This window comes from Procambarus clarkii, chromosome 18 (genome assembly GCF_040958095.1).
Source record: "Procambarus clarkii isolate CNS0578487 chromosome 18, FALCON_Pclarkii_2.0, whole genome shotgun sequence".
Taxonomy (NCBI): Eukaryota; Metazoa; Arthropoda; class Malacostraca; order Decapoda; family Cambaridae; genus Procambarus; species Procambarus clarkii.
The window spans coordinates 9192402-9201367 of NC_091167.1; the positions used below are offsets into that span (position 1 = coordinate 9192402).

Genomic DNA, 8966 nt, shown 5'->3' on the forward strand with positions numbered 1-8966 from the left:
TTTCCGAGTGGTGAAAACCAAGTGAACCTCGCGGACACATTCATGGCCCGACTCGATGACGTGGCCGAGGACATTGTGGAGAGCCTGCCACCACCATCTACCGAGAGTAGTGGGGAGGTGGAGGAGAACACTGTTGAGCCTCGGCCAATAGCATCTGACCAAGGCCTAGATGCCTCCTTGAGTGAGTTACAGAAAGCTGACCCCACTCTTGCAGATTGTCATGAGACAGCTGTCTCTATGGAGGAAATTGTAGACGCAGCAACTGGGTACTACTACAATGATCGGATTTTGATGAGAAAATGGAGACCACAGAGTGCTCCCTTGTCAAATGAGTGGGAGGTAGTCCACCAGGTTATGTTGCCGACCTGCTATAGAGAAGGAGTTTTGGCAGCTGCTCATGATGATCCTATGGGGGGACATCAAGGTATAAATATTACGTATCACAAAATTTTAAAGTATTTTTTCTGGCCCAAGCTGAGAAGCGATGTGGCAAAATTTTGTAATGCGTGTATTGTTTATCAACTGGTTGGGAAACCAAACCAGACTCCACCTAAAGCTCCTCTAAGGCCTATTGTCGTGCCAGAGGAACCATATTCTCATGTGGTAATGGACTGTGTTGGACCATTACCTAGAACTAAGTCTGGTAATATTTACCTAATCACGATGATGTGTATCACTACTCGTTACTCAGAAGCTTTTGCTTTAAGGAACATCCGAGCAAAAACTGTTGTTGCTCGTATGTTGCAATTTTTTTCCACTTTTGGACTGCCTCAGGTCGTGCAAACTGACAATGGTACTAATTTTAAGTCTGATATTTTTGAGCAATTTTGTAAGGAACATGGAATAACTCATAAGGTTTCCAGCCCATACCATCCACAGAGTCAGGGGGTAATTGAACATTTCCATCTAACTCTGAAGCAGATGTTGAACACCTGACCACCGCACAACACAACACATGGCAGTGAATGCCACACAAGGCAAACACCGCCTAGGAAACTGAGGCCAGAGACTATCCCAGTTGACATTAGCTTACGAACTGATGCTAGGTAGCTGGCGCGGTGAGGTCCAGGGCTTCCCCTTCCCCTCTCGGGGCGGGGAGGGCTGCACGAATGATCGGCGCGGCAGTTTTTCAGGGAGCCATTGCCCCCTGAAACCTCTCTGAAAGGGGCCAGGTTCTGGCGCTGGTAGGTCTGAACTCCTTAGCTAATGTCCCAGTCTAATATAACATACATTAGCCCGATAAGCTCCAGGGAGCCGTAGGGGCTCCCCACAGAAAACCAGCGATGAATGTAATGAAACGCCATTTTCTGGGTTTTCTTCCAGCCCTGGGGGCTCCCTGGAGCTATCAGGCTAATGTTAGTTACATTAGTCTAGGGGCATTGGCTATGGAGTACGACCTACCAGGGACCACAACAGAACCTGGCCCTTTAAAGAGAGGTTGTAGTGAGCAATAGGCCCAGGAACCCCCCTCCCCCCCACACACACACTCCACTGCCTCGCCACTTGTCCACGCAGCCCTCCCCTCCCCGATGTAACAGTCGAAGCTGTTTAACATAGGTGGCTTGTATTGAAGGTAGTGTGGATATGCCTTTGTACAAAACATGCAGTGGAGTGGTAGTTCCGCCTTGGAAAGTTGGGAAGTGTTCATCCCTAAGGAATTAGAGCAGAGGTGTGGAATCAAGGATCACCAGCTTTTCCTTGTATTTAAATTATCAATTTAGAAATTCATGTATTAAAGTAATTGTAATTAATAACCTCACTTGTCAGGTACTTAGATTAACATCATTTATGAATAAAGAATCAAATCTCCTCTTTTGTTCAAGGGCAGATGACTCGGGTCGAACTGGCAACACCAGCCTTAGGTCAGGTCCACAGCAAGAGGCTGGTCTCTCCCCACCTTCACCCTCCCTCTACTCCAAGACTCCATACCTGGTTGATACCTGGTTGATGGGGTTCTGGGAGTTCTTCTACTCCCCAAGCCCGGCCCGAGGCCAGGCTCGATTTGTGAGAGTTTGGTCCACCAGGCTGTTGCTTGGAGGGGCCCGCAGGCCCACATACCCACCACAGCCCGGTTGGTCCGGCACTCCTTGGAGGAATAAATCTAGTTTCCTCTTGAAAATGTCCACGGTTGTTCCGGCAATATTTCTTATGCTTGCTGGGAGGACGTTGAACAACCGCGGACCTCTGATGTTTATACAGTGTTCTCTGATTGTGCCTATGGCACCTCTGCTCTTCATTGGTTCTATTCTACATTTTCTTCCATGTCGTTCACTCCAGTACGTTGTTATTTTACTGTGTAGATTTGGTACTTGGCCCTCCAGTATCTTCCAGGTGTATATTATTTGATATCTCTCTCGTCTTCTTTCTAGTGAGTACATTTGGAGGGCTTTGAGACGAAGTCTTGCGTGACAGTGAATACCAGCATTATCCTCACTTTAATAAGACTTTATTGAAATCCTCAGATTAGGCAAAAATTGTAATTAATTTTATCAATACAGATGTTAATAATAATAAAGTAACAGACAGAAGGTTAGGTGGAAAGTGTCGAAAGAAAGGGATAACTTCCATCGCCACAAAAGGACAGAGCCACGAATATTATAAACATATGAGATAGAGAGAAAGGCAGAATTAGAAGAGTAAGAGAGGCACGGGCGTAAAAGTTACCGGCAGCCCGCCCTAACGCAAATAAGAACAAGTTAGGTCTTGACTACTACCTTGACACAACCCAGTTCACCAAATTCGAGTTACTTCAATATCTTGTTTCCTACCCTGATCATCATGATAATCCCCCGAGCAGCCTCTACATTTATACCTCCAGATCACACCAAGAAAACACTAGTGAATTTCTACCAGTATAACCCCCTGAGGGCGGCGTGCCCCCTTCAGGGCGGCGTGCCCCCCGAGGGCGACGTGCCCCTGAGGGCGGCGGACGGTCCATCCATGACCTGGTGCTCGTGTCATCGTTGTGCTGGCAGGTCTCATACACGCCCACACAACAATCAATACTCTTATTTTCCTCCTTCTGTCTCTCTCTCTCTCTCCCTCATCCCTAGAGCGTACACACGCTAGAGACAGGTGTGTATGTATGTGGAGTGTACGAGGGTGTGGTGCGCATAATGGTTGTGATCTAGGCCATGGGCCAGGGACTGGAACCTGTTGGGTTATTCTGCTTCGTATTTCCCCAAGACAACCCCAGGGGACGAGGGTTGTGCGTGAGGCAGGTACACCACCCCAGGGGACCAGGGGGGTGTGGCCACCCGGGGCCCGCACAATGGCCACTAAAGCTGTGGTAACCAGTCAGGTATGGCCGGCCCGTCGCCCCAGAATGATGGTAATTACCTCGCACTTCAGGACTATATTGATGCTGACAGTTTCCCATTGTCGGGGGACGGAGGCCTGTTTAGGGACACCCTTTGTCCTCCTAGGTCTTCTTGAGATTGAAATAAGTTTATTGAGGTAAAATACACACAAAAGGATGAGGTAGCTCAAGCTCCATCTTCTTGTTAATTCAGTAATGTCGAGAAATTCAAGTTATCATTCAATATTGTATTTTATAATTTACCTGCTCAAGTATCTAGGTAATTTTCTAATTGTTTTGGAATGATGCTAAAGTCGCCTTCAGTGATCAGTACAAGATTAAGTTTTGTTAATTATTATTGAAAAGTAGTCTGGCAACTAACCAAGTCAGCCTTCCAGTGGGGAAGGCATTTGGAAGTGTGTGTGGTTTGGACAGCAACTGGAGAAAGATCTCTTTTCCTGGGGGAGGGGGGGGGGGTCAAGGTCGACTCACGACCTCTGGCCCAGGACTTTGCAAAGGGCAAGGTAAAAGTCTGTGTTAATGTATTGTTTAATAACTTCATGCCATTGCTAGAGTAGGATATTGTCAGCTAGGGAGTGTTCAATTGTTCATTTATAACTAATTTGCGTTGTAATAAATTTGATTATTCATTTATTCATGTTTAGTGAATTCCCCAATTGGCTTTCATGATTATGTGGATCTTGAGATCCTGGGCTTTGGGCAATATCACCTTGTGCTTCCTGTAAGTTTCTTTATCATTGCAATAGATTTTCCCTCATTTTAAATCAGTAGGTCACATTTAATAGTAAATTCATCCCTCCTACTCATAGTTGGGGATCCATATTTGGGGAAATATGTCTAATTGGTGGTTTCCTGTTTCATCGTCAATTAGGGGTGGTTAATCAGGGTGGAATTGAATCAGGTGGTGGAAGTGGAAATGTATGGTTACTGGTAGCTGATCAGATTCAATGTCTTGTAGTTATGATACTCAGGTGATAAAACACCAAGGTTACAGGGGGTTGAACTGGAGCGGGTATTAGGGACTCAGGAGAACTCTAGAATAGTTACTAAAGGATGGACTAATGGACAGAAGAAAGCAATTAGACCCTGGCCCCCATTACACTGAAAGGGGTAGGGGGGACCACGGACCTCCACATGCCGGCTACTCAACCTTCTAGTTCAGAAGCTAAGTATCAATCATGGGAAATACCGACAACCAGGAGAGAGGGAGGGTTGCCAGGGAGCATCCGGAATTCACCAAGAAAATGACATTCAATGCTGGTTTTCTGTGGGGAACCCCTACAGCTCCTCAGACCTACATAACCAAAGATAAGGAAAAGAGGGACTTACCCCAGGAGGTAAGTACCTTACCCGCCACAAACTCCTCAACACGAAGTCGAGACAACTAGCTACAACCTGCAACCCAAAACAACACAGGAATGCCCAGGAGCAGGAACATTAACCACATAACAAGTGGGCAGAATCCTGTTCGACCTCTAAAATCCTCGCACCAGAATATCAGCCCAAGACACAGTCGAATTGAGGGCAGCCAACGCAGCAATCATCATAACATTATGGGCACGAGGATAGACAGCAGGCTGGGTAGACTTAATAACCCTGCGGATGACCTGGGGGACCCAAGCCCTGGTATAGGGAACAAGGGAAACCGGATCAACCCAAAGAGCATCCCCAGCCACCAAGCCAAAGCGCGCAGATAACGACGAAAGCTGCCAAGTATCTATGACCCAGGGACCCCTCCAGAAAGCAGCAGTCTAGTTCTTCCCCAGAAAAGAAGAAGGCTGCAAACGAACAAACCTACCACCAGGACCAAAAGATCAGAAATCCTTGCGTCAGAGGAGAGCATTTAGCTCCCCAGAGGCCAATGCCAGCAAGAAAAAGAGCTTTCGCTAAAACAATCCAGTAACCAAGGGACCACCACAAACCAAGGAGAAGAGAGAAGAGAGATAGCACCCGGTCCAACAACCAGGACGGACCAGGCGGCGCAGGAGCAGGCCAGAGGCCAGCGGGCCCAGAGGCAGGCGAACCCTGCGGGCCCAGCGGGCCCAGAGGCAGGCGAACCCAGCGGGCCCAGCGGGCCCAGAGGCAGGCGAACCCAGCGGGCCCAGAGGCAGGCGAACCCAGCGGGGCCAGAGGCAGGCAAACCCAGCGGGGCCAGAGGCAGGCGAACCCAGCGGGGCCAGAGGCAGGCAAACCCAGCGGGGCCAGAGGCAGGCGAACCCAGCGGGGCCAGAGGCAGGCGAACCCAGCGGGGCCAGAGGCAGGCGAACCCAGCGGGGCCAGAGGCAGGCGAACCCAGCGGGGCCAGAGGCAGGCGAACCCAGTGGGGCCAGAGGCAGGCGAACCCAGCGGGGCCAGAGGCAGGCGAACCCAGCGGGGCCAGAGGCAGGCAAACCCAGCGGGGCCAGAGGCAGGCGAACCCAGCGGGGCCAGAGGCAGGCGAACCCAGCGGGGCCAGAGGCAGGCGAACCCAGCAGGGCCAGAGGCAAACTCAGCAGGCCAGAGGTGATCTCAGCAGGCCAGAGGTGAACTCAGTAAAATGAAGGCAGTAATCAGAGGCAATGTATTGCAATGGAGAAATGTTACAAGCGGAGTATCACCGGGTTCAGTTTTTGCACTGGTAATGTTCATCGTCTGCATAAACGATCTATCGGAAGGACTACAGAATTACATGAACATGTTTGCGGATGATGCTAAGATACTAGGGAAGATAAGAAACTATGATGATTGTCATAGCCGTATGGAGCACCACTTGGCAAATGGAATTTAATGTAAATAAATGCCATGTTACGGAATAGAACAGACTCCACAAAACCTATAATTTATATGAGAAATCTGTAATGAATTCTGATCAAGAAAGATCTAGGGGTGGTTCTAGATAGAAAACTATCACCTGAGGACCACATATAGAACATAGTGGGAGGAGCCGATGCTACACTTTCTAATTTCATAATTGCTTTTAAATACATGGATGGTGAAATACTTAAGAAATTATTCAGGACTTTTGTTAGACCAAAGCTGGAATATGCAGCGGTTGTATGGTGCCCATATCTTAAGGAGCACATCAACAAACAGGAAAAGGTGCAATCAGTGATGATAGTTTCTGGTAGACACGGGGCTCCACCAGCGTTTCTACACAAATGCCAGAAACCTTGTAAATAAATTTGACTTATGTGCATATAATAAGGCTGAAAATCCTGACATCATGCTTTAAATGAAGCATACTTAACACAGAAAGAGTATACTGTACCTTTTATCAGTGGTGTAGTGCAGCAATTGGGGCGTATCTTGCCAACACAACTCAGCCAGGTTTTCGTATTCTTTAGTCCCCTCTGCAGAACAGTATATTCATTATTTTATTTTAAATTTTTTATCTTTGCTGTACACTATTTATGCAAATATATGTTGACTTTCATGTTAAGTGTACCACCTGCACCTGACTCATCACATGCTGACCCAAATACTTCAACATCTGAGGTTACCCCATCACCATTAACCCTTAAACCGCGCAAATCATATATATATATGCTTTCTGTGGTAAAACCGAAACCGCGCATGTCATATATATATGATTTCGTGTCTAGCGCTATAATTTAAACTCTCCACCTGGGATAGGGGCAGCTATAGTGCAGCCACGACCGATAGTTGCCAGATGCCACCTAGAAAAAAAATCCAGGCCAACATTCTTGGGTGTGAGAGAGTCAGTATTGAGCAAGCCACCAAGGCTGGCGCACACAGCATGAGCTCACAGCACCGCTGTTTAGCTTTTGACCACAGCATCGCCTACAAATGCCATAATATATATGATCATGCTATTATATAGTTAGCGATGATAGTATTATAGAAGATATGACCCCTGACTGTTATAAAACTGACCAGGAATCTGATAATAGCAGGATTGTGCTGATATTTAGCGCTGTGCTCCATGGAAGGAGGAGTAAGGCTGTGGGAGGGAGGGTTGTGGCGTCGTCTTCTGACTGTGTGTGGCCACCTTTTATTGACTGCACTCACCATACCAGCTTAGTGGTTTGCTATGGTGAACACAAATGTAGATACTTATATATAACGTGTATATAGTGTGTGATAACAGCAATAGGAGTAGGTTGGGAGCCGCCATTTTGGTGAGGGAGGAGCGTCATCTGCACGCCTTATCATGTTGTTTACTGGTGACCTCTATGGTCTTTGGGCACCATACCAGCTTATTTGTACAGGTATGGTGAATAAAACAGGTAGATACTTATATATAATGTGTGTATATAGTGTAATAACACCACAAACAATATTATTGTAGGAGAAATATTAGTGCGTCTGGCCTTGAGGGCGGCCACCACCATGCTGACTGTGTGAGTAGCTACGTCTTCGTGTCTTTACTCACCATACAAGCTTAGATGTACAGTTATGGTGAACAAAACACGTAAATAGTTATATATAACGTTTGTGTATAGTGAAAAAATGCAAAAACAGTACTGTGGGAGGAGAATGAGGGCGAGTGAGGTGTTGCTGAGGGAGGGAGTGGCAGCGAGTGGCTGGCTGGTGTGTGGCGGTTACTCCTCGTTGCTTTTTGACTCACAAGACCAACTTAGTGGTTCGTTATAGTGAACAAAACATGCAAATACTTATACATTACCTGTGTAAATAGTGTAACAACAGCAAAACTATTTGTTTATTGTTTTATGAACATAATAATTGAATCACTAATATGCACACCATAATTTTGAGTACAGCGATGGTTCACACATTTTATTATATATAAATATATCACAATTCACTGTATTGAATAATATTACTGCAAAAAAAATGCAAAAAAAAAACTAAGAAAAAATCAGAGACATTGAAATAATTAGGTAATAATATATTTGTGGCAACTGCCACCTGACAGCTCGAGCGGAGTAGACCTCGTCTGGCGAAGGATCTGTCTGCCTTTTTTGCTACATTTCCCTACCCTATTGCAGCTAAAGTATGCCACCTACGATTTTTTTGTTATTTTTTCCGTGATCAGGGAACAAAAATGAACACTTCTATAAGACAAAAGAATTTTTTGGAATTTTTTTGTTGTTGTGCCTGTGGGTGTTAAATCCATTTGGGCCACCTAGCGGTTTGAGGGTTAATATCCACTTCAGTTAACCCTAAACCATCAACATCCACCACTACCTCTTTCATGTATATAACAATGCTCCATCAATAACGATCATCAAGATAGCAAGTGAATTAGGATTACACATATTGGTGAGTACAAACAAAATCCTGACGAATTTATGCTATGAGCTCCTAAATTTTTTCCCCTAGATTTACATTCCACTTTTAACAACACAACAGGTTAAACGACAGGTCTCAGCCCCAAGGGGTTCACAGAGCACGTGTCGTCTGGATCATCAATGGTATAAGAGTGCCCCCCTGTCCTTGCACTGCCCATAGCTGGATAACAAGATCCAGCAACAAGCTCTTGTTGGATAACAAGAACTTTTCACACTAGAGATGCTATACCGATGATGATACTTTTCAAAACGCTTGTGCTCTCTAAGAGTGGAGTACTGTTGCACAATCCACAAGAAGTTGACTGTTACGACCCTGGGTTCTCCAGTGGAAACCAGAGGTCAAAATTGAGCTATTAAACTTTCTAGTAGTACAAGTTGAGTGCAACTCGAACGGC

At 46.2% G+C, this 8966-nt stretch overlaps 1 protein-coding gene across 1 annotated transcript in view; it reads right to left on the bottom strand.

The window, feature by feature from the left end:
* The window catches only part of LOC138365795 (cilia- and flagella-associated protein 57-like), a 33854-nt gene extending 27196 nt beyond the window's left edge, over positions 1–6658 (bottom strand). The window contains exon 1 of the mRNA XM_069326243.1: positions 6567–6658. The gene's annotated coding sequence lies outside the window, so the exon portion shown is untranslated. The remainder of the gene's footprint in view (positions 1–6566) is intronic.
* Between the last annotated feature and the right edge of the window lie 2308 nt (positions 6659–8966).